Below are 24,607 nucleotides of genomic sequence, written 5' to 3' on the forward strand. Positions count from 1 at the left end.
GCCACAGTTGGTTCCATCCTGGGAAACATTAGGTTCTAGAGCCACAAATTGCAGGGTCCTGCTGTACATCATGCTTCTTCCTGCCACTTGGGAAAAGAAAAATGCTAATCAGTTTTTATTCTATAGCACTTTGATGCTGTGTGTGGGTTCGGATCAACACAGTTGTACACTTCACAGGTAGGTCTTGTAATATTCATTCTCTTTGAACTTATTTTAAGAACTTAACAAGAGCCCTGCAGGATCAGACCAATGGTCCCTCTAGTCCAGCATCCTGTCCCACACAATGGCCAACCAGCTCCTCTGGACTCCAGTGGCCAACCACAGGACAGAGAGGCTGAGATTTTCTGCTGATATTGCCTCCTGGCTCTGAGATTCAGAGGTTTAGTGTATCTGAATGTGGAGATTCTGTTATAGCTTGTGACTATCAGTAGAGCTATCTTCCATGAATCGATCTAATCCCTTTTATAGCTGTTTATTCTTGTGGCCATTACGGTATCCTCTGGCTGCAAATTCCACATGTTAATCACTCTCTGTGTAAAGATTTCCTTTTGTCCATCCTGAATCTTCTGCCCATCTGCCTCATTGGGTCCCTTAAAGGTCTAGTATTTCAGGAGAAGGAGAAAAAAGTTCCCTTTGTCAACTCTCTCCATGCCATGCATGATTTTATAAACCTGTCATGTCCCCCTTAATTGCCCTTTTCTAAACTGAGAAGTCCAGACTCTTCAGCCTTTCAGCCTCCCTTCCCATAACAGCTTTATGATAATCAGCCCTAGGGTAAGGCTTGGGTTTAGATAAACTACCTATGGTTAGTGTGACTGTTCAAGTGTCACTCCACTGACTTGGGCTGGTTAAGGAATGTCAAACCAGGATTTGAAACCACAGTTTGAGACTGGTCTGTTAACCAAAGTTAATTGCAACTTAAGCGTGGTTTTATTTGTGACTTATGAATATGGACCTTCTGAGTATGCCTTTGGTTCTTCTTTGGTGCCCTGTTCACCTCAAGACAATCTGGGGAAAGCAAAGGTGACAAAAAGCAGCATTTGTTAAAGGGAGCTTTTGAATTATTATCTGAGTCATAGCCTGGTTTTGTGAATTAAACACAGTTAAAATAAATCATGGTTTCGCGTGATATGAACCAAGCCAGTGAGGAGGAGACACGAGAGCACGCTTCCCCAATATGCTACTGCCTTGCGCTCCTTTGAGAAAAACTGGGCTATAAATGGGAGGAAGAAGACATTTTTCACAGTATGGATTCTGGCTCCCTGTCCTGTCCTGAATCTTCAAGACTCCTAACTAAACAGCATAAATCCCAAAGCATCCTCTTTCTGACATTCCTGTGGTTCTCTTTTCCCAGCCTGGTTTCAGTCCAGATTACTGGACACAAAGGGAGAAACTTGGGAAATCCAGTTAAGGGCCAAGGCTTTTCTAGACCATTCTCTTTCAATGTGCTAAGAACTTATTTTCTTTTCAAAGCAATGTATAGAAATACCCTACAGTGTTGAATCTCAGACCTCCAGTTATTGCATGGAACCTGGGAAAAAAAAAGAAAAGTGGGCTTTTATGCCCCATTTTCCTCTACTTTAAGGAGTCTCAAAGTGGCTTACAGTCACATTGCCTTCCTCTCCCCACAACAGACACCCTGTGAGGTAGGTGGAGCTGAGAGAGTTCTGAGAGAACTGTGATGACGGAGTGTGCATTTAGCCAAAAATCCAGATGCTACACTTGATCTTAGCCCAAATGCTAAAAAGGGATTAGAGAATCTGTTTTGGCTTCTGGTATAGCTGCACCCAATAAAAGCTGACTTTTTTGGCTTTTATTTGGGGATATTCAGCTATACCAGTCAGCTGATCCTCTCAAGTCCATGTGTGGTTGTAAGAGTCATCTCCCAGCCCCACATGGAGACAGCTTCTGCTGGAGGGACTGCTGATGCTCTCCAGGTTGGGTCTGCAAGAGGTGGGGAGATCCTTTCCCAGCCCCTTGCAGAGCCTGAAAATGGCTGCAGCTGATGTGTGTGTGTGTGTGTGTGTGTGAGAGAGAGAGAGAGAGTCAGGAGATCTGAGGCAACACCATAGCCATATTGGGATTCAGGGATTTTGGGGACAATGCCAGGGGTTTGGGGTGCTTTTTGTTTGTTTGTTTTGCACACCTGTAACTGTGACTGATCAAGGTCACTCAACTGGTTGCATGTGGGGGACTGGGGAATCAAACCGAGTTCTCCCAATTAGAGTCCATTGCTCTGAACCACTACACCACTCTGGCTGGGAGAGATTACTTCTTCTAGGCTCTGACAGTTTCCTAACAAAATTATCAGGAGGATCTTTATGAACAATTAGCGCCTGCAGAGAAAAATCAGCCAACCATTCTGAGGTATTAACATGACAAAGGCCTGCTCAGCCAGTTTGCAGCAATACTGTTATGGATCACAATGGGGCCCTTGGTACAAGCCCCTGAGAGAATTCATCCAGCAGGGCACTGCTAGAGTCAGTGAAGGCTTGTTGACAAAAATGAGAGCGAAAAAGAGGAAACTCAACTATAATGGAATTATGATAAAAAATACAGCTGAGATAATCTTCTGCCGGAACTTCAACAAGCAATGAGGCATTCTTGACTGTAATTCTTTGTCCTGTAGTACAAAAGATAGCAACTGAAAAACGGTAGTTTGAGCCAAGAAAACAAACCCGAGAATTCCTATCTGGAACTTGCCATGCAGTGGTCACTCTTCCTTCCTTCCTTCCTTCCTTCCTTCCTTCCTTCCTTCCTTCCTTCCTTCCTTCCTTCCTTCCTTCCTTCCTTCCTTCCTTCCTTCATTCCTTCCTTCCTCTGTCTCTGTCTCTGTCTCTGTCTCTGTCTCTGTCTCTGTCTCTGTCTCTGTCTCTGTCTGTTTCTCTTATTTGAGACTGTTGGGGAAGCACCAACCAGGAGGGCACGATTGCCAAATAAGGGCCAGCAGCATGAAGTCAGCCATGACTATGTAAGCCTTGGACAAAGTGAGAGCCAGGCATAGATTGAGAAGGAAGGAAAGAAGATCCTGCTGAAATATGCAAGAGTGTTACTGTGCATGATTCAAAGGACTAAGACTATCCTACAAAGGGCATCAGAGGAAATGTGTATAGAGCATAGTTAGAATAGAAACTTCCTGGTGTTTTTTTCAAATAAATCTCCTCCAGTGTCCTGATTGGCTCCCTTGGAGACTTCCTGTTCCTGTGAGCACACCTCCTCCCCGCTTGCCTCCGGAACAGACAGAATGAAAGAAAGAACCAAACAGTTAGATTGCAAGGACTCTCGCCTCCTCTTTCTATTCAGCGTTTGTTTCTCTTGACAATAAGACTATTTTATTCTTTGAAACAGTTTACTGCTCAGCTCCTCTTTGCATTTCCAAACTCCTTCCAAGGGCCTGGAAATGTTTCCTCAAGTGCCCTCCAATGATGGGAAAGAAAACAGTTGTGCATTTTGCTGCCATCTTGCACTATGTACCTGGCTTCCCATCATTGTGTGATACTCTCTGAGTCCAAATACTACATGTACCCAGTTATGACCACGGCATGCCCAGGTACATCTAGCAGAGCCAAGAAAGCCAGAGTCTGCTTGTGGAACATTTTGCAGGGGATAATTTTGCAGCAGATGATTTGCAATAGGTCCCCCCAAAATGTGGCTCTGGCTGAACTGAGCTCTCATTTTGCAGCTCTTAGTGCCGTATCTTCTAATTAATAGTGAAGATTAGCAGCTGTCGTGGCAGGGTTTTACCCGTCTAATCACAGCAGCACAGACACACAGTGTTTGGCATCCCAGCAAGCAGAAGTACATAGATAAACAACTGAATAACACAACAGCCAAGTAGCACAAAACCTACACATCTAGGTGGGATGAGTCTGTGCCTTGAGCTGAGGGGGAGGGGGGAGGGTATGGTTATTTTTACTACCCAGCATTGATTTAATCCAATCTGATTCAGCCCGTTTGAGAACAAAGGTGCTTCTCTTGCTTTCACCATCTGTTTTGCAGACTGTGGCCAATACGATGCATGTGTACATGTACTGCCTGGCAACATTAGGAGCTCCTTTTCACAAATACTGGGACAGTAAACCAAGTAAGGATGCATTTTTGGATACCTAATCAAAATGTGACACAAAATGTGACCTTATTCATCAAGGAAGTTATAGCTAATCTTTAAAAAGCAACAACATTCAGACATACCAAGGGAAGGTATCCTCTGTATATTCACAGGTGCCTAGCTGATGCTGTGCAGAGCCTCTTGTGGCGCAGAGTGGTAAGGCAGCAGACATGCAGTCTGAAGCTCTGCCCATGAGGCTGGGAGTTAAATCCCAGCAGCCAGCTCAAGGTTGACTCAGCCTTCCATCCTTCCGAGGTGGGTAAAATGAGTACCCAGCTTGCTGGGGAGTAAACGGTAATGACTGGGGAAGGCACTGGCAAACCACCCCGTATTGAGTCTGCCATGAAAACGCTGGAGGGTGTCACCCCAAGGGTCAGACATGACCTGGTGCTTGCACAGGGGATACCTTTACCTTTACCTTTAGCTGATGCTGTTACTCTTTCAGTACCACAAGGCAGAAGGCATGGAGGAAGTAGAGATGTAGCTAGCAGGATCCAACTAGAAATTTTCAAGGGTAAACAGGATTATCTCAACTGCTGCAGAGTGTGTTTACTTTATACTGGATACATGAACCTTTACGGGTTTAGATTTTTGGTGCCCTTAAATGTTTGGAAAGGCAAAGTTTGTCCTACCCTGCATTTTCTTCTTTAAACATCCAAATACGAATTATTCTTTTACATTCGTTTTTTTTAAAATTAGAACCCCATCTGGTTTTAGATTAAAAATAAATCTTTACGTGAAGTGTTTATGTTAACATTCAATCAATGTGAATGAGCTTCCATTATTTTGTATTGTTTTGGTTTGGAGTGTTTTTCTTTCTTGGAGCATGAAAGCATCCTGCCCCATCTCTGCTCAAGGTGCAAGCGGGTATTTCTGCAAACTACAGAACAGTCTGCCCTCCTACCCTCCCCATCCAGAACTAATGTCTGAACACCACTCTTTCTTCTTCTTCTTCCCCCCTGAAATTAGCTAATTTTATTTTATAGCATCACTCAAGGTCAATTTTCTTCGCAGTTGCACTTTTTTGGTAGCAGAATGCATAAAGAAGCCGCTCTAGAACTTCCCCCCTCTTAGGTCATTGTCATTTGCACATAAACAATGTAGCCATAGGACAACTACTAATTGCTTATCATTTTCTTTCTGGGAAAAAATCACTCAGGGTATAAACTGACCCCAGAAATCTAGTGATATGGCCATAGGGGCGTCGTCGTTTTTTACTGAAGCCCAAATTGTATTGGGCTACAAAAATGCCACATGAGGTTTTCATTATCAGAAAATGTTGATCTAGGAAGCATTTTAACGGAAGCGCGTTCCCCTCGACCACAATGAGTGATGTCTCCAGAACAGCAAGCAGATACAAGCAGCATTAACAGTTACTAATATTGGAGATTTCAATAGGGGAACAGTCAAATCATTTCTAAAACATGCTTTATGATCTATCCCTATAAAACTCACTAAGAAAAATAAAAATCTTGCATTATGAAACCAAATGATGTATGAAATGAGATAATGGCCTGGCTTTGGATGAGTTCTCTGTGTGCTGCATAGTTTCTGCCACAGAGGATGCTTCTTCCTCCGCTAAACCTTCCTTTGCCCACTGAAAACCCTTGATCTTGGGCAAATGGAAGTTTAAGCAGAAAAGGAAGTGCAATCTGTGTCACAGAACTTCCATGAAGAATGCGAGCTATATTATAGAACGGAATAGTATTTCATGGAAGGGAAAGCGTGGTCTGATCCTGAGCCCTTCAGAGTGTTTCTGCCTACTTGTTCCTTACCACCGCCACCCAGAAAAGAAAGTGACAGCCATATAGTTCATAAAAGAAACAAAAACAGACAAGAAATATTTTTGAAAGGATGAAAGAATAAATAATCAATTCTAAGGACAATAAAGGGAAAAAAAATGTCATACGGATGTGTTTTTCTTGTGAAATATTTGGGAATGGAATTGATTGAATGGACCAAGGTAAATCCTAACATTTCTGCACTGGGAGCTTCACTGCTCAGGCTCCCATGCAGGAGCACAAATCTGGGGCGGACGAGGTGCACTGAGCCAAATGCTCCCTTGTGTGGGAGCAGGAAGAGGCAGGGCAACCTGGCCGGGTTCAAACTACAGCCTGGTGCGAAGCCCCCAGTGCGGAAACAGTTTTTTAAAATGCCCTCTTTTGAACTGACCCAACAAACTTGAGACATTTATTGCTCTTTTGTATGCCAATCAGTGCAATGCCTCAGATTTTGGGAGAACTTTCTGAGTCTGCATCCACATGGGTCCTGCTTCATTCTCTGGCACAGGGCCTGGCAGGGACAAGACGTGACTTATACCTGCCGGTATATAGTAGACTTATAGGTAGTATAAGTATAAGTACCAGGCAGAGCTACATGGATTAGAGGCAGAATCCTGGATTTGTTGTCTCCTGTTTTTCCCGCTTTGCAGACCAGGGAGAGGCATCTAGCCTGAGATTATCCACACCAAACCAGACTGAATATGTACGTTCAGTGATTACAGTAGAACAGACCATCTTTCCAGCTGAGTGAGAACTGCTGGTTTTGGACTAGAGTCTTTAATGTCACATAAAAAGACTGAGCAACTATCATCCCATGTAAATCCCTCCCTCTCACAACAGCTACAGATTCCGGTAGGGAAGTAAGACATTCAATCTCTTGTTTGTGTGTCAAGAAATAAGGGGCTAGAGCAGGCTTGCTCAACCAGGGTTTGTGGTCCAAGGTTTTGTGGTCCAAGGTCACTGGCTGGCTGCATGTGGAGGAGCAGGGAATCAAACCCAGTTCTTCAGATTAGAGGCTGCCACTCTTAACTACTGCTACTGGTGGTCAATAAAAGTTTTAATAGCCACTAAAACAATGTTGATTTGGATGACACTTGGCAAGGAGGTTCCTATGGGAGACTCGGCAATCTCTTACTACTTCATCCACATTTGTTTGGAATTTTCAAAAACCTGAAATCGTTGGTCCCTGAAGCCTGAATTTCACATCATCACCCAATTCACAGCTTTCCACGTCTGCTTGGCAAGAGGACTTTTACCATCTACCTGGAAATTGTGAAGGAAGGTACAGGGGAGACCTCCTAGTCCCTGCTCCCCTGATGCTGCCTGGTACAGCTGTGGGAGATACGGGGCAACAAACCAAAACATAGAGTTTGGGGAAGTTTCTAGAACATGCTCATGATGTGTGATGTCACTTCAAGTTTTCAACCAGAAATGACATCACGATGTTGCCTCCCAATCATCTTACTTTTGCAATGTATTTCCTCTTAAAACGCCTGGTAGTCAAACAAGCAGGTTCCTTGGAGCCCTAAAGACTGAGAAGTTTTGATTCCAGCATAAACCTTCATGAACAAGAGTCCAACTGAAGGTCAATTATTATTTCTGCTTGAAGAAAACTTCATTTTCTATAAAGTGCCATGAAGTTTCTGCTTGTTTTTGCTGCAAAAGAACATACCTCTGGAATTCATTACAATGGAAATGAGGATCAGATTTATCTCCTAACTAGCAAGAAAGCCCATTGCAACCAGGAATGCAATGGGCGCTAGGACCCAGGGGACACCAGGAGGTGCTTTTTTTTTCTGCTGCGTGGAGCTGTGAAAGGCTCCTACAGGTTTTTTTTTTTTTCTGCTGCTTGGAGCTGAGAAAGGCTCCTTCAGGGTTTTTTTTTCTGCTGCTTGGATCTGCGAAAGGCTCCTGCAGGGTTTTTTTGTCTGCTGCTTGGAGCTGTGAAAGGCTCCTGCAGGGTTTTTTTTGTCTGCTAGCTCTCGTGGGCGTGCCGGCTTGGAGCTCCTACAGGGGTTTTTTTTCCTGCTGCTTGGAGCTGGGAAAGGCTCCTTCAGGGTTTTGTTTTCTGCTGCTTGGATCTGCGAAAGGCCCCTACAGGGTTTTTTTTTTTCTGCTGCTTGGATCTGCGAAAGGCTCCTACAGGGTTTTTTTTTTCTGCTGCTTGGAGCTGTGAAAGGCTCCTGCAGTGTTTTTTTTTTCTGCTAGCTCTCGTGGGCTTGGAGCTCCTACAGGGGTTTTTTTTTCTGCTGCTTGGATCTGCGAAAGGCTCCTACAGGGTTTTTTTTTCTGCTGCTTGGAGCTGTGAAAGGCTCCTGCAGGGTTTTTTTTTTCTGCTAGCTCTCGTGGGCGTGCCGGCTTGGAGCTCCTACAGGGGTTTTTTTTTCTGCTGCTTGGAGCTGGGAAAGGCTCCTTCAGGGTTTTGTTTTCTGCTGCTTGGATCTGCGAAAGGCTCCTACAGGGTTTTTTTTTCTGCTGCCTCTCGTGGGCGTGCGGGCTTGGAGCTCCTACAGGGGTTTTGTTTTCTGCTGCTTGGATCTGCGAAAGGCTCCTACAGGGTTTTTTTTTCTGCTGCGTGGAGCTGCGAAAGGCTCCTACAGGGTTTTTTTTTTCTGCTGCCTCTCGTGGGCGTGCCGGCTTGGAGCTCCTACAGGGGTTTTTTTTTCTGCTGCTTGGATCTGCGAAAGGCTCCTACAGGGTTTTTTTTTTTCTGCTGCCTCTCGTGGGCGTGCCGGCTTGGAGCTCCTACAGGGTTTTTTTTTTCTGCTGCCTCTCGTCGCGCTAGCGGCGAAAGGCTCCTCCGGGGGTGTTTCTTTTTTCTCTGCAGCTTCTCGGCGGCTGGAGTCTTGTGTTGTGTTTGCGGCGGGGGCTTCCTTGGGGCCGGCCTGACGCGGTGAGAGACGCTTCGCGCCTCTCACCACGTCAGGCCGGGAGCAACTGCGAGCCGCGCTGAGCGCGGCTCGCAGTTGCTGGGGCTGGGAATCGGAGGGACCAATCGGCAGGCGCTTCGCGCCTGCCCTTTGGTTCCTCCGGTTGTCTGTCATGAGGAAGGGTCCAATCCGGACCCTTCCTCATCCCGGACACATCCCGCCCCAGAACCCCTTACTGTTTTATTTAGTCCGTGGCGCCCGCGGCGCCACGGGCGGTGTACAGATGCTGCTAGGTTTACTTGTATTTTAAAGAATCTGATGCAAGCTTTTAAAGTGACAAATGACCCAAACCCGAGTCTGACTTTTTTTTTTCTTGGCACATTTTTTCCTACCTGAGACAGAAGCCAAGTTGGCCAGGGAAGGTGTGCTGTGCTTGCATTTTCTTTCTGACATATGAAACCAGCTTGCTTGGAAGGCAGTCTGCAGTGCCCCCAGATCTACCCTTCTCAACAAAAACAGCTGGGAGAGAATTCGGTTCCATTTGCCTTATCATCAGTCAAGAGAGAGGCCTGGGCATTTGATATTTATGCCTGGCTTGCTGCATACCAAAGACTTTGACAAAAAAACAAAACCAAAGTCTCCAAAGACCTGCTCTGCCAGCGGATGCTTCATACCTGCAAAGATCCTGTAGATGATTTATATATAGCTTGGCGTAGGGGCCTGGCCCATGCACAGGATTTTTTAAAGGGGTGGGTAGGTTTACAATACTTTCCAGAACTTTCCCAAGTCTCCTTAATTAGTTCTTTCTTGCTTTTTAAAACTTTTCTTGGAGGAAACACCTCCATGGTTTTCTGTGACATCCAGTTCCCCTTCTCTTTCTGGCTGTGCCTATTTAATCTTTTCCCCACTCAGGTGACCCTCTGGTGTTTCATCAAGCCAAAGATTTTATGGGACTCTCCCTTTCTTTTTATGGCTCAGGGCACTTGATATGACACCATCTATTCCCATGTGTTTGATATAAAGAAGAGCTTTCTCTGGTGGCTGTAAACGGCCTATTAATAATCAGAGTATAATTGTTTCAAAACGTGTCCAGGGAACATACCTGTTTCCCAGGGGTTTTGACACAGGCATTGCCCTAAACCACCAGGAGGGTCCTACCCTGCTAGGACTACATTCTCATATTGCTGGATATTATGGTATGGAAGTTCTTTCACGACTGGATGTTCCTGCATCTGCAAGACAATCTAATAGGTAGTGATTGCTGTAGAGCTATGATGTCATATTTGGATACAGCTTAATTTTGGAGGATTCCCCCTCCCCTTGATGTTGCCAGCGAATTAAATGCAGTTCTCTCCTTCAGTGGGTCAGCCCCTAATTACACCCTCCTGCGGAGTGCATCCCTTTGGTCCCTCTTCCCTTCTGTGTAGTGAAAAATGCACAGCGAGGGCTGTAATCCCTTCATAATGTGTAGAGATCACCATTAAGCCTGCATTTATTTTGCAACTCTGTAATGGCAGTTGGCAGGTTTGTCAGGCTGCCACGCCTAGGAGTCAAGCTGTGGGTTGGGTGACTTTTGTTGTTGTTGTTGTTGTTAAGAAATGTTTACTAGTAAACAAACCATATACAGTGATGGCACATTCATTATTTATTTGGATGTATATGCTGCCACTCCTGGGGTTACCGGCTTGTGGCGGCTTCCAACGTCCATACAAATACAGTAAAATATAATTCAAGCCAGTTAAACCATCATAAAATACATCATGAAACCCATTCATAGTCAGCAGCAAGCCAAGTACCTCTGTAGCTCAGATGGTCTAATTTACCGTGGGGGTGCCAGTTTTGCAAGGGGAGACCCAAGATGTTCCCGGCCCTACCTGGTCTCAACCATACAACTGGCGGAAGAGCTCCATCTTGCAGGCCCTGTGGAACTGAGACAGCTCTGTCAGGGCTCTGGGATCTTCCAGGAACTCATTCCACCAGGTGGGGGCCAGGACCAGAAAGGCCCTGTCTGTGGTCAAGGCCAGCCGGGCCTCCTTCAGTCCAGGGACTACCAACCTGTTGGTGTTGAAGGAACAAAATATTTCAAGTTCATGGGTTACATTACAAAATAACAGTTATTGGTGCCCTTGGAAAAATTCCCTCTGTAAAGTGCAAATCAGATGCCAACCAGCACAGCTGGCAGCCTTTGAAATCGCTAAGAATTTTTCAGACTTGCATACTGGCACACCTTAGATCTCAAAAAGCATGAGAATTTTCTGTTTTTAAAGAGATACAATGAAGTCTTTGCATATTTATCCTTCTCTACACAAACAAGAAGCAGACTGGAGAGGGAAGAACCAAAAACAAAATAAAACCTACAACCCCATTTCTTGTTTTCTATGAACAGTAGGGGCTCCAGTGAATGGAGGTTGAACAATATCCATTACTTGCACCCAGTGTAATTTTTTTGAAAAAGGAATTCATTGGTTTTTCTGGTTGCTTCCTTTTTTCTCTCTCAGATTCTGCTATCTGATTTAAAATGTTGGGGAGATTCTGAGGCAGGCTTTTCCTGCTGACGCTTCCGGGTTGTTCTCTGCCATTGAGGGTGGCTTCCTTATCTCCCTCCCAGGCGTTGGCATAATCTCTTTCCCTGCTCCCATTTTCTCTCTTTCTCTGACTCCGTGCTAGCTGAGGCCTGCTGTCTGCAGTGTACTGACTGGTTTATCCAGCGGCTAGTATATAGCTTGTAGCACTCAACTGACTTGGTGGAATAATCAGGCCCTGCTGGAGAGGAATAATACTTTTTGGGGCTTGGGCTGTGCTTCCAATAGGGATCCTTTCCTGCCCCTGCCCCCCATCTTTTCCTGACTTTCCTGGATAATGGGTCTTGTCAGACTTTCTGCGATAGGGGCCGGCACTATCCCTCCTATCAAGGGAGACTTTGTCTATCTTACCCAGTTTTTCAGTTTTGTTACTATTGGCTTGAATCTTGGAACTGCTCTAGCAATTCCTGATATCTTCAGGCCCACTTCCATAAGCTTCCTCGTCCTCAGCAGAAGTCATTGAGAGAGAGTGACACCGGTTTCTGTATCTCCCATCTGGCTTCTGACAGGCCAAGCAGTCCTAGAATCATAGAGTTGGAATGTACCTCCAGGGTCATCTAGTCCAGCCCCCTGCACAATTCACAACTTTTTTTCTTCTTTTAAGAGCTTAACACAGTTTTCCCACACTTGTCTCTATTTTCTTCTCTTTCTGCCTCTCTTCTTTAGCAGCTTGTTTCTCCCTCATTCCCAGAGATTTCTGCATCTGCTCATGAAGTTTTAGCAGGGCATCCTCAGCATCTTGGAATGTCTCATCTATGATTAAAGCTTTCTTGTAGTAACTCTCAGTGTTTAACAGCTTATCTTCCTCTTCCAACTGGCCTCCCCATTCAACGAGCATTTGACGGAGTTTATGTGGGCGGGGCAGTTTTCTAAAGCAATTTCAAAACCATCTGTCACCTTATTTAGGCTTCCCTTTAATGTATATTGTGCCCCCATGGGTTCCTAAGGCTTCAACGTCTTCTGCATTTGTTTCCAAATCCTTGCTATATTCATTCATGGCATCCACATAACAGCCCTCTTTAAAATAATCAACACCAATCTTTATGCATTTAAGGCCAATGGGGCGGACTGCCTTTTTGTCCATGCAGGGGCAAAATCCTCTTCGTTGAACATTTTGCTTTGGAATCTTCTCATTAAGACAGTTGGCTGGACTCACTCAGTCCTGGTTTGCCTCCCAGAAATTCAACTTCTGCTGGATTGGCAAAGTCCAGTGAGTGATGCAGAACTTTTTTGTATGTTTCCAAACTGCTGGATAGTTCCACATTCCTCCTATAGTGTAGAGGCAAGACTTGTGGGCTGATTACTCCTAATTTGGTACTTATTAGGCTTGAAGAAAGAGCAGAGCTGTGCAGGGATACAGTGAGCTTTTTGTGATGGTGACCGATATCCTTGATTTCAGCTTGGATGAGGTTGCCATTCTGATAATATGATAAGGGGTCACCATGGCTGGTATGGGAAGGTGCATCTCTCAGTGGACAAAGAGCGGTGATTTCAAAATCTGCTGTCTCTCGAATGACACCACTTTGCAGGCAGAAGAGCACCATGAAAAAACCACACTCCCGAATAGAGCTAATCCCTACCCATCTCTATGTCCCCACAGTCAATATTGCGGAAAACTAGCTCTTTCCTCTCTGCGCCAGGAATATCCAAGAACTGCCCCAACAGTGGCATAGCAGCAGAATAATCTTCATTCTCTTCATTTGCTTATGTTGTTGTTGGCACATTTGTTTCCCAAGAATGAGAAAAAAAGGAGATTGGCTTTCTTTGCAACAAAGTGCTGTATTTCAACATTACCTGTTCCTCTTTCTTTCCCGCCAAGAGGCAGTGTCTCCATACCAGCAACCCCGGGATTGTCATGCTGCTCAGTCTGCAGTGCGGGCCCATGGAAGCCAAGCGCCTGCCGGAGCAATTTCCACTCCATCGCCCCCCGTCAGGCTGCCCTGAGCGGCGACGCCTCCCCTCACACATGTGGCGCCGGATCTGTTGAAATAAGCCTCTGACACTTCAGTGTGCAGCCTCTGAATGCTAACCGGATTCACTCGCCCCGCCTTCACGGCACACGAGTTGAGTCATGCAGATTGGCCTTTCTAAAGATGTATTTAACCTACATGATTTCTGTATCTTTGATTGCAACCCACTGTAACAAATGAATATAGAAATGTAATAGATGGAAGAGCTGAATTTTAAAATACTCGGCTTTTCAAGGGGGGGGGGGACACCCACTGGAGGAAAAAACTCCTCTCTTTTTTTGGCTTTTTGGCCTGAAAGCGATGCTTATCTATTTACCTGCTCTCGTTTGCTCGCAGTGACATCAGTGCATAAGCAGATCTGATTCTTTGCATAGCATTAGGCTGTTATCCCCATCACTGTTTAATCCCTGATTGGTTAGGAGCTCCCAGACGTCTAATCCGGGAAGGAGAAAAGTCAGCCAGAGAAACAATGCCGCAGAAGTAGGCGCAGTCCTGGGAATCAGTGTCATGAAACAAAATGAAGAATCTTTGCACAATGTATGTTTCTGTCTCACCAAAATTGTTTATTTCATAGCTAGAAACGGAAGTGTAATTTGGCGGCGTGCTAAACGCAAGCCGTCTGTGTTTCCTGGCTGTACTTTTTATTTTATTAAAAAGTGTCTAAGTTGATGACAATCCTGTTTGAGGATTTCAAAAACCGGAGACAGGTTGTAAAAAGCATTCCAGGCTTTACATGTCGTTTGCCAAGTTTGGCTATCTTCTCCTGTTAAGCAGCCGGTTCTGAATACAATGGGGGGCAGGGGGCTATCAGGGCTTGCCTCCTTCCACAGAGAAGCTCAAGAAGCACAGATTCTGGTGAGGGTGAAAGCACATCTTCTACTTTACCTGTTCTTTTGATCCTGTCAATAAGGAATCACGAAGGTCTGAAGCCCATCAGTTATTGACAATGGGGCACAAGATGTCACTTCATTTTAGAGTCTGGAGCAGGGGTAGTCAAACTGAGGCCCTCCAGATGTCTATGGACCACAATTCCCATGAGCTCATGGGAATTGTAGTCCATGGACATCTGGAGGGCCACAGTTTGACTACCCCTGGTCTGGAGCATCCTCTACTCCTGGCCCAGAGTGAGGAGCTCAGAAAATAAATATGCAAAATGGAGGCTCCAGAGGGAGAGTCAAGTAAAATCTTCATCAAAGTAAGGGAAATTGACAGTCTAAAGATGAGGTGTTGCAAACAGGCATATGACAGGCCCACTCAAACTGGTTGTGTTCACGGCCCCTGTTTTCTTGCTTTAAATATGTTCTCCCCTTCTGTACTTGCACCTTCTGTATTGCAAGCACGGAGTCATGCACAAATGTGTATACACCCCTGCATTTCATGGATCCAGCTGTGACAGTCTAAGCTAGAAATCTGGATTGCATGTTGCATTCTTTACATGGTAAGAACCCATGACTGTGGCGTGTGGAACCAAGGAGAAAATAATGATGCATGATCCACTGTGCACACGATGTCGGCTCATCATGCTACCCATGGACAATTATGTAGCAAACAGGAACTGGATGAGTCCTTCAGCACTCACCAATCAGGTCCTGCCGTTTTCCCAGCATCAGGCCATAACACAGAGCTAGTGCTGCGTCCAGGGAGTGACAAAACAGAAACATCCATCTCTGTTTAGTCATTCTGTTTGACACATTTCAAATGTCCTTCAGGCTATTGTGGGAAATGGGGAAATGAGAAACGACTGCCTATCATGCTGTGGTTGTTATAAAGCTTGCTGCAACTTTCGTGGGTGGACTCTCCCTGTTACTTCCTGGGAAGATCCCAGTGGACTGCTTCCCTGGAGGAAAACTGGCAGACAGGGACAAGCTGATCTAAGGGGCCCCATGTGACGCAGTCAGTGATAACAATGGGTGATAGCTCAGCCAAGGACAAGAGCTGGCACCACAGGAGCTACTGGGTTCAGTTCGCTCCACGGCTGCTTTACTGTCACGTGTGGATCTGCCTTGTGTGAACTATCAATGTGGGTATTTTCTAATTTGAATGCCAGGGACTGAACCCGGGACCTTCAGCATGCAAAGCAGAGGCTCTACCACTGATCCACACCCCATTCTTAATGCCCCAGTCTGCCTCTACTCTCTTTCTAATCTTTTGAAACTTTCTCATCAGCTAGGGCATGTTTCCCATTACCCTGTGCAGTTCTCTTCCCAGGTGGCTTCTCTCCTTCCTTCGTAGCCATTAACCTGATAGGACCAAGCTGGGCAGGAGGGTAGGAATAGAGATGAATAGGCAGGTCTTTGCTCCCCCTTATTTGTTTTCCGTTCTCCATTAGCGTTTTTCTACTTCTGGCTCCTGAGTGGGCCGTAATTGCCTCTGAATACACCGTCGGCTTGTCACATCTTATTTCTGGAGAGGGTATCAGCAAAATGCAAAACAACAACAAATTTTAAAACATTTCATGTCTTTCATGAATTTCTCCTTTGTTAGAAACAGACCTTGGTGCAGTTTGGGCATCTGGAAAAAGCTTGTATGTATGAACAAAACTGTGGGCCTAAGAGGCTCCTTATTGACAGGCAGCTTCAGGTGGGTGGCTGCATTAATCTGCAGCAGCAGAACAAAATCCGAGTCCAGAGACACTTTTAGAGGTCAGCAACATTTCCCAGGGCATCAGCTTTTGTGGGTCAAAGCTCATTTTGTCAGATACTTGATGAAGTGAGCTTTGACTCACCAAGAGTTGTTGATCTCTAAGGCATTACTGGCCTTGAATGTTGTCCTTGTTGAAAGGGGCATTCACAGAAATTAACAGTGCCACCAGCAGACTGCATCAAAAGGTAGAGGAGGCGGCAGACTTGGGTCACATTCACATTGCAGGCAGAGGGTTGTTCTTGGCCCAGATAGCTATGATCTGAAAGCTCAACGCAGGAAGGAAAGTCTGCAAAGGCCACTTTGCTAAGCACTGACTAGCCAGGGGAGGCAGTAACGTTCACCAGCATGTTGACTCCATGAGGCAGAAGGCTAGGGTGTAGTCTGCACGGAGCTTTTATTCCAATCCCAAATCGATTCAGTCCCTGCCATCTCCACTGAATGCGATTTCCATTTTGATTTTGTCCGATTTAAATTTTCCCTCTGCAACAAGCATGATTGGTCCGGAGTGACCCTACCTTTATCCCGCAATATCCTAGAGTGGATATAATCCTTAATATTTGAAAACTTGGCGTGAGAAAGCATGCAGAGCTCTGCCTGCTTCAAATTTGTTCCTGAACTCCATGGTAGAGAAGCCCTGATTGGCCAGAGCGTCAGTTCCTGGTTTCCTTAAAGTGGAAGCCCTAACTTGTCTTAAAGGGGAAGCCCTAACTTTTCTCAGCAGAAGCTCCAGAAGCCTAAACTTCTCTCAGTAGAGATTTGCCCCTTGGTTTTTTTCTCCCTCCTCTGCTGTCTCCAATCCCCCCCCCCCCATTCAAGAATAGAAAGAAAGAGGCTCCTGCTGCGCTTGGCTCCCCCCTCTCATTCTAAGCTTCCCTAACCATGTGCAGAACACTTTTCTGTTTCAATGGGGGGGGAGGAAGACCCGAGTTCAAATCGATCTGGATTCAGCAGGATCCACAATGGAATAAACAAATTAAGTGCAGATTCAGCCTAGCTCTGGCACTCTCATGATGCAAGCCTTCCTGAGCTGACCGCCTATTCCTTTGAAGAACTTTTAAACTCAGTTCTTCCTGTAATTATAGACCAGGTCCTGACCAACAGGCTTACACTGGCCCTCCCAAGGCCTTCTCGTGGGTTATCCCATGGCCTGCTTCATCTCCCATAATGTCCTTCTGTGATCTGTATCCGGGCTTTTCCCACCTTGGTGCTGTTTGCCATGCTCCCTTTCCCTGAGGATTCTGTCTTCTACAGGGAAGGGTATGGGAAAGCCCCTTCATGGCCTCCTGTGATTTAGGCTCTCCTCTTCCAGAACAGCCTCCTTGGCTGACAGCAGTGCTTGGAGTGTAAGAATAAGCATTCTGCTCGGGGATTACAGCAAAGGTTTGTCGCAACAATGGGGAAGATGCACAGAAATGGTTGTTGTGCTTGATCTGGAGATGCAAACAGCGCGCTTCATTCTCCGGGCTGTCAGTGCGGCACTTTCTACTTAACATTGGTGCACTTGAAATACAAAGCAGGAAGGAAGCATCAGGAGCTGTTGATTTGATGGTTTCATTCATCCCATTCACACACATACACACACGCCCTAGCACTGTGAATACCTTTTGGAGAGCGACAAGCTCTCCGCTCAATGAAAGCCTTTTCTTTGGCATCTTGCAGATCAGCGGCTGCATTTTGGGAGACAGCAAATACAGCCGAAAATTGCAGGCCAGACATAAAAGGCTCAGTGGATTACGCAATTTATACAATGCTGAAGGTTCAGGATACAACCCTCCAAATGGCAAAGGATCCGATATTACAGTGATAACATATTTACTCCGACAGCAAGCCATGATGCACCCAGGGAAAGAAGATGCTGCTGCCTCAGGGCAGTCCAAAAAAGGCAGCTTCCAAGAAATCACCTGGATGCTTCTAAGCAGCCTCAGAAGCTCAATTTGGTACCGAGGCTTTTCTGCAGGGTATGAGCCTCCAGAGTAGCTCAGCTTCTGTTCTCGTCTCACGTTTTAGCTGGATGGTACACCTTTGGCCCACGTGTGGCAATCGCATGGAAGTTTTTGCAGCAGTTGGGCTTTTCCCGCACAGTCTTTCAGGTGGGTGGGAGGATGCAGGACTAACCACCAAGCTGAACACAATTTTACTGCAATTCTCAGGAGCATTGCCTCCTCCTAAATCAATGAGTTTTCAAAGGTGCAATTGCAGTGCTAGGCTTGGTGGGAGAGCTGGTTTGGGATTCCTCCAAATGGGGATTCTACGTCAGTGCAAGTCTTCCTGGCCTCCATTGACCATCTAAGTTTGATCCCATCCAAACAGTAGTTGGATCCACACAACTGGCAGGATCCGCTCTGGATTTAGTGCTTTGCAGCGATCTGTGGAGAAGTGAACTTGTTCGGGAAATGTCTTAATACCACAGCTGTGGTTGGGGGCATTAGTCAGTGGTTCCCCAGAAATTTCTGATATCAGAGCTGGTCTTCAAACCAGGGTAGGCAAGAGCATCTCAGTCTGTGCCTGAGTGGTGAGATGCTCAGACTAGAGTTGCCAGATCCCCGCAGTTACTGGTGGAGGATGGGGGAATATGGTTGCCAGATCCAGGTTGGGGAACTCCTAGAGATTAGAGATGGAGCCTGAAGAGGACAGAGACCTCAGTGGGGTACAATGCCATAGAGTTTATCCTTCAAAGCACCCGTTTTCTCCAGGGGAACTGAGCGCTGTAGTCTGGAGCTGAGCTGGAATTCCGGGGGAATCCCTGGGTTCCACCTGGAGGCTGGCATCCCTAGCTCAGACTGAGCAGCCAGACTTCAGCACCAGCCTTCCTAAGATCAGAAGCAATCCATATCACTGACTCACTGCTGTGTTTGGGGACTGTAGTGCTTTAGCAATCTCCCACAGAGGTACAGAGTAACTACAAGGTTCCCCTTCTCCCTGGTGCTGTACACTAGGATAGCGATCCCCAACCTGTGGGCCGTGGACCACATGTGGTCCTTCAACTAATTGGAGGTGGGCCGTGAAGGACGCCTTCTCCCCCCCCCCCCCCCCCGGCCCTTTACGTCACACTTCGGGTGTCATTGTCTCCCATCACTCCCAGATGGGACTATCTCGTTACAGAGAAATTTCCATGAAAATAACATGTTCCTTATGTTCATTGTTGTGGCGTGTCTGTATTTTATTTTGAAGGGATGTTTAAACATTACCATAGCGATCAGAGAGAGTTAGGGCAGTGGTTGAGAATAGAGGAGTAAACTACACCCCCGCCCCACCTCAGTAAAATTGTCAAGCGTTGAGTGGTCCCCGATGATAAAAAGGTTGGGGACCACTGCACTAGGAGGCATTCCAACTCATGCTGACTTCTGTGGGCACACTGACCTGTAAATCATCATAACAATAGTCCTCCAAGCACCCGTATCTGCTATTTTGCCCTCTGTGTCTCCTCACGGTCAATCTTAACATTAGGCAGTTTTCCCTAAAGTATGACCCAAATCTTCCCTCCTGTAACTTAAGATAATTAGATCTAGTCTTGTCCTCAGGATCATCAGAGAACAAGTCTTGGCCCTCTTCCACCCCGTATCCCTTCATGCAACTGGAAACAAAATCATGTCTCTCCTCAGTTGTCTCTGCTGTGGCCTTAATTCATGCAATCCCGTCAAAGAGATGGGACTTATTGAAAGGGACCGTGGCATTTTAAAAACAATACTGTGTGGCAATTGCGATCCAATTTGAGGAAAAGGTACCGCTGAGCTTTTGCTCCCTCTCTATGAAAAATTATTTTTCATTTTACAAAGGATCCTGCGCTGAGACTGGGAAATGAAAGCCATGAAATATTTGTCATGCAAACTTTACATTATTTACTCCAGGTGAAGAGGATACAGATTTCTGCGGAGGTGGATTTGACTCAGGTGTCATGTAAACCAGGAGGGGTCGCAAAACAGTAGATGCCGCGGTGCGAGATTGCCGCGGGCCAGAGAGGTCTTTAAAAACAAGCCAGCCCTTGCTGTTGTTGTTATTTTTTCGAGGAAGAAAATTCTGAAATAATTGTTCCTTCCTTAAGAAACAAAAAGAAACATCCCAAACGATCAAGGGAGTGCCATTCATCATTCTAAATGAGAGCTGAGGACTGGCAGGGCTCTTGTCGTGCTTAATGCTACATGACATTTAATTAACTTCCCAACAACTGCTCGGCATCCTCTTCCACAAAGGCTGCCTGCCTGCAATAAAGAGGCACACAGTCTTGTATTCAACACTGGGCAGGCCCAGGAGTACACTTGGAGGCGCCGCGACTGAGCAGAGCCGGGCTGCTGGTCTGAGTTATTATTCTGAGGATGCGCCGCCTGGTCCAGAGCTGACGTTCCCCGGTAGCTACTACAGTGCTGCATCGATGAGCTATATAATTGCATCCTTGTTCCTGCTGGGTCTCAAAACGTTGGGGGCCCAGAGTGTGAATCCAGGACCCCTGGGTTGGGTTGCCAAGCCGAGCTCTGTGGCCATTGCGTCAAGAGACTCTCCTGCAAGAAGATTGCACTGGCTACCAGCCATGACAACTGGTAGTAGCTAAAAGGAGCCCCCCTCCCCTTTCTCTCAGCATTTCTGCCTCAGGAATGGCACCCAAGGAAATAATGAAGCCGAAGGAAAGAGATCTTCCATGGTGTCCATGCGGACATTGAGTTGGATCCTGGAATGCACAAGGACAAGGATCATGGGCGAAATCACTCCTTTCTTTGTCACCATGGAAGAGGCAAAAAGGATCCTTTCATTTCCGTCTTCCTCTCTGTTATAGCCACTTGACCAACTTGACTATTAGTGCATGCAAGTCCCTCAGAAATTAGCCCCCTCCAGATCTGAAATGGCTCCAGGGAGGGGGAGAAGGCAAGGGAGGTCCTGGACCAGAAGAACTTTCTGCTGGCCACATCCAAGCCATTGTTAATATGACCTGCCTCCATGGTCCCAGTGCAGGAGAAAGGCCAGCCAAGGATACAATATGTTGTCCTTAAGGAACAGGAGGGAGGAAATGATGGGTGGTGGTGCTGGCGGCTCCTAAACTTTAAATTTGAAAGTGACCTTACTACTCAAGCCTATTTTGTTGTATAGGGAATAAAGGGGTGTACACCTTAACACATGCTGGGGGATAAAAAGACAATGATGTGATTTTATCTTAATGTATCCCCAGCCCTTGTTCTAATTTACTGGCTGCTGCTTCAGGAGATAGGAACATGCTAATGCAATCAGTTTATTCCTTTTTTAAAACTGCAAATTACAAGGGAGATACAGAGAATGATGTGGGTCAACAACCCCCACTTCTCGCTATGAAGGATCTTTGTGGTTTCAATGCAGTGCAGTCTTTAACCCAGTCTTTGGTTATTTCACCTACTTGATGCAGTTTTCTTCCAAACAAAAACGGACTACCCCAACTTTATAAAGAACACACTAAGCACAGTTTACGTGGGTGCTGGAGGGTAGCTTTCTTTCTGTAGTTACAACCACGAGATCCTGAATCCCAGGCCGGAGCAGGCTCACCAATTTTGACTTTTCTGATATTCTATAAGCTTTAAAATGCCACCGAATGACACCCTGCTCAAATGTGTTTTATTTCAGTTTTGGCAGCTTCCCTGTTTTTAATCAGAACCTGGTGTCAATTCTTCTGAAGTTTATAAGGTTAGATATCCTTGGTTTTATTAATTTTGAAATGCCATTAGTAATCCAGGGGAGATGGGCATTGATACTGAATCTGAAGGAGGAATGAGATAATACCTCTGGATCATCTCCCTGCGTCGTAGCACACCCCCAGTTTTCCAGCTGAGAACATCATGAGGCATCATTCAGAATATGGGAATACGTCTTTGAAAGACTGACAGTGTGTTTCTGGGCTTGCAAATGAAGGAAGGAGCTTCTGCTAATAATGTGATCACCAATATTTGCTTAGAATTGCCCTTTACAGTCAGTGTTAGGTTTGGATATGTAGCTGCCTCCTGAGGTAGATTGCTGTGATGACCTGTTTTCATTTCATTCGCTAAGATTGTTTAGATCCTACTTTTCAAAAATGTTATTTGACCAAAGAGATAGTAACGATAACAAAAAAGTTAATAAAATAATAATAACCAAAAAAGTCTAATTTAAAAATTAATTACAAATTAACTTGAAAACTCCAAACATACACCTATTTTGGACATTTTTGGGATTAATCCAGTTGACATGGATCTTCCCCTGTAGATAAACTGCCCAAATCAGTCTTGGCCAAATAGCTGAACCGTGATTTGGGCATGATTCAGCCAAACAGAGATTGGGCAGTTTAAAGGGTTCCCTTCTCTGTCTAATCCATGGTCAGGGTGGGTAGGAGGCACTAAATTTGCAGCATAGCTGTATGAGCCTCTCCTTAAAAGAACCCCCAAGTTTTGAAAAGATTGGGCCAGGGAGTCCAATTCTACAGGCACCCAAAGAGGATGCCCCCAGACAACCGCTATTGTTTCCAATGGTGTAAAGAAAAAGATTCTCTGTTCATGTTCCCCCCACCCCCCAACTCGCTATTAGAAACTATGGATGTTGGATGGGTCACCCTATTTGAGTGGCCATGGAAGTGGACTTCCTGGTCCAATTTTTTTTGAAACTTGGTGGTGCTTTTGAGAAGAGGCTTCCACAGCTATACTGAAAATATGGTGCCTCTATCTCATACCCCTGCCCTCAATTACAGAATAGACAGAAAGAGGAAATTTCCCATTGACTTTAATGGTGTCAAATCACTTTGGATTTGGCCAGATTGATTAGGCTGAATCCAAATCATGGAAAGGTGCTTTGGATTTAAAAGGTAAAGGTATCCCCTGCGCAAGCACCGAGTCATGTCTGACCCTTGGGGTGACGCCCTCCAGCGTTTTCATGGCAGACTCAATACGGGGTGGTTTACCAGTGCCTTCCCCAGTCATTACCGTTTATCCCCCAGCAATCTGGGTACTCATTTTACCGACCTCGGAAGGATGGAAGGCTGAGTCAACCTTGAGCTGGCTGCTGGGATTGAACTCCCAACCTCATGGACAGACAGCTTCAGACAGCATTTCTGCCACTTACCATTCTGCGCCACAAGAGGCTCTTGCTTTGGATTTAGCCCAAATCAATTCAGGTCAAATCTGAAACGGTTTTCTTTTGCACATGCCTACTTGCAACAAAGTTCACTCTAGTCTGTCATCATCAACAATCTTGCCACAGAATTTTTCCAAGAAAGAATGCAGTCTGGGTATCAGTTAATATGTAAGGAATTCAAAGGCACTCAAAGTCATTTGGGAATCCAAAGATAAAGCCTGAACTAAAAGCTCCTCCAAGTAGTGGACAGTCATATTTAGGAGGAGGATAACCAACCTCAGCCAGAACAGACCATAAGTAATTTTGTGGGTCTGCAGAACTTTCTACTCCAAAACATCTCCATCTTGATTTAATCTTCATCCAACCCATTTCCATCCCTACACAAAGCTGATCTCCACTCAATAAAAAAGCGAGGTAGAGCTGAGTGTCAACAGCATACTCCTGTCCAAACCTCTGGCTCAATTCAACCAGCAGTTTCATGGTTACATTAGATACCAAAGGAGAGAAAACTCCAGAGTTGAACCTCAACCCCACCACTCACAAAAAAGGGAGATGGGTGACCAGCCAATATTTGAATTCTTTTTGGGATCCAAGGCAGTTTCATTTTGAAGTACACCAATACCTGCCTCTTTCATTTAAAACACCTCCCAGTTTGTTATGTTTACAAAGGAAACATATGAAATTAAGATCAATACATCACGTCAATTCAAATATAAAACAAAGCAAGATTTAATGAACAAGAAAGGCGTATAAATGTCGATACATATATTGTATTGAATCCTTTTGTACTCATTCAGTATTGAATCCTTTAAACTGGGAACATTCCCTGCAGCAGAATTCAAGGTGCTGGTATTAACAATTAACGCTGTATAAGGCTTGGGACTAATATATCTGAAGGATCGCCTCCTTCCTTATGAAACTCCCTGACCACTTTGGAAGCTCTGCTTCAGTTGCCCCCATCTTCTGAGATTAATCAGGTGGCACACCAGGCACTAACACTCTGAAATGCTCTCCCCAGGGAGACCCGCCTGTCTCCTTTAGCTGACACCCTCTGCCAGTGAGTGAAGACTTTTTGCTTTGTTTTCTTTTCAGATGTATGTATCTATCAAGCAACAGGTACAAATCACAGAGGACCCATACGACTTAATAAAAAGCAAAATCAAATGACATCATGATAGAACAAAAATAATTATTCATAACAGAATCGCTCTCCATTTTCTTAATCACATAATTCCAAATTCTTGTGACTCTTTCAATGTCTTGTGATCTTTGTGATAATGTTAACTTGCACAGCTTATCTTTTTCTTTATTCAATCAGTCATTCTTTGATGGCTTCAACTTTGATATCCATACTTTGGCAAAGACCAGCCTAGCGGCTGTTAATAATACAATGCTATAGTCTGACATTGCCTTGGGATCAGTGCTGTACAGTTAAGCAAAATAAGTTTGATTAAATTTCTTCCAGAAGCCACTGACATTAACCTAACTATCACATCCCTAAAGGATATGACAGAACACAACCACATGTATAGAAAATTAGCCCTCAGTTGCTCACAAAACCAACAATGACTGCTACTATTTCTAGAAATTCTAG

At 45.3% G+C, this 24,607-nt stretch overlaps 1 long non-coding RNA gene and 1 pseudogene across 1 annotated transcript in view; both read right to left on the reverse strand.

Annotated features, from left to right (window-relative positions):
* Positions 1–912: 912 nt before the first annotated feature.
* Positions 913–24,607, reverse strand: part of LOC143822053 (uncharacterized) — a 33,161-nt gene continuing 9,466 nt past the window's right edge. The window contains exon 4 of the long non-coding RNA XR_013226028.1: positions 913–1,008. This is a non-coding gene — a long non-coding RNA (uncharacterized LOC143822053). The remainder of the gene's footprint in view (positions 1,009–24,607) is intronic.
* Positions 11,219–13,314, reverse strand: LOC143821537 (tetratricopeptide repeat protein 14 pseudogene; annotated as a pseudogene).

The sequence above is a fragment of the Paroedura picta genome, chromosome 12 (assembly GCF_049243985.1).
Source record: "Paroedura picta isolate Pp20150507F chromosome 12, Ppicta_v3.0, whole genome shotgun sequence".
Taxonomy (NCBI): domain Eukaryota; kingdom Metazoa; phylum Chordata; class Lepidosauria; order Squamata; family Gekkonidae; genus Paroedura; species Paroedura picta.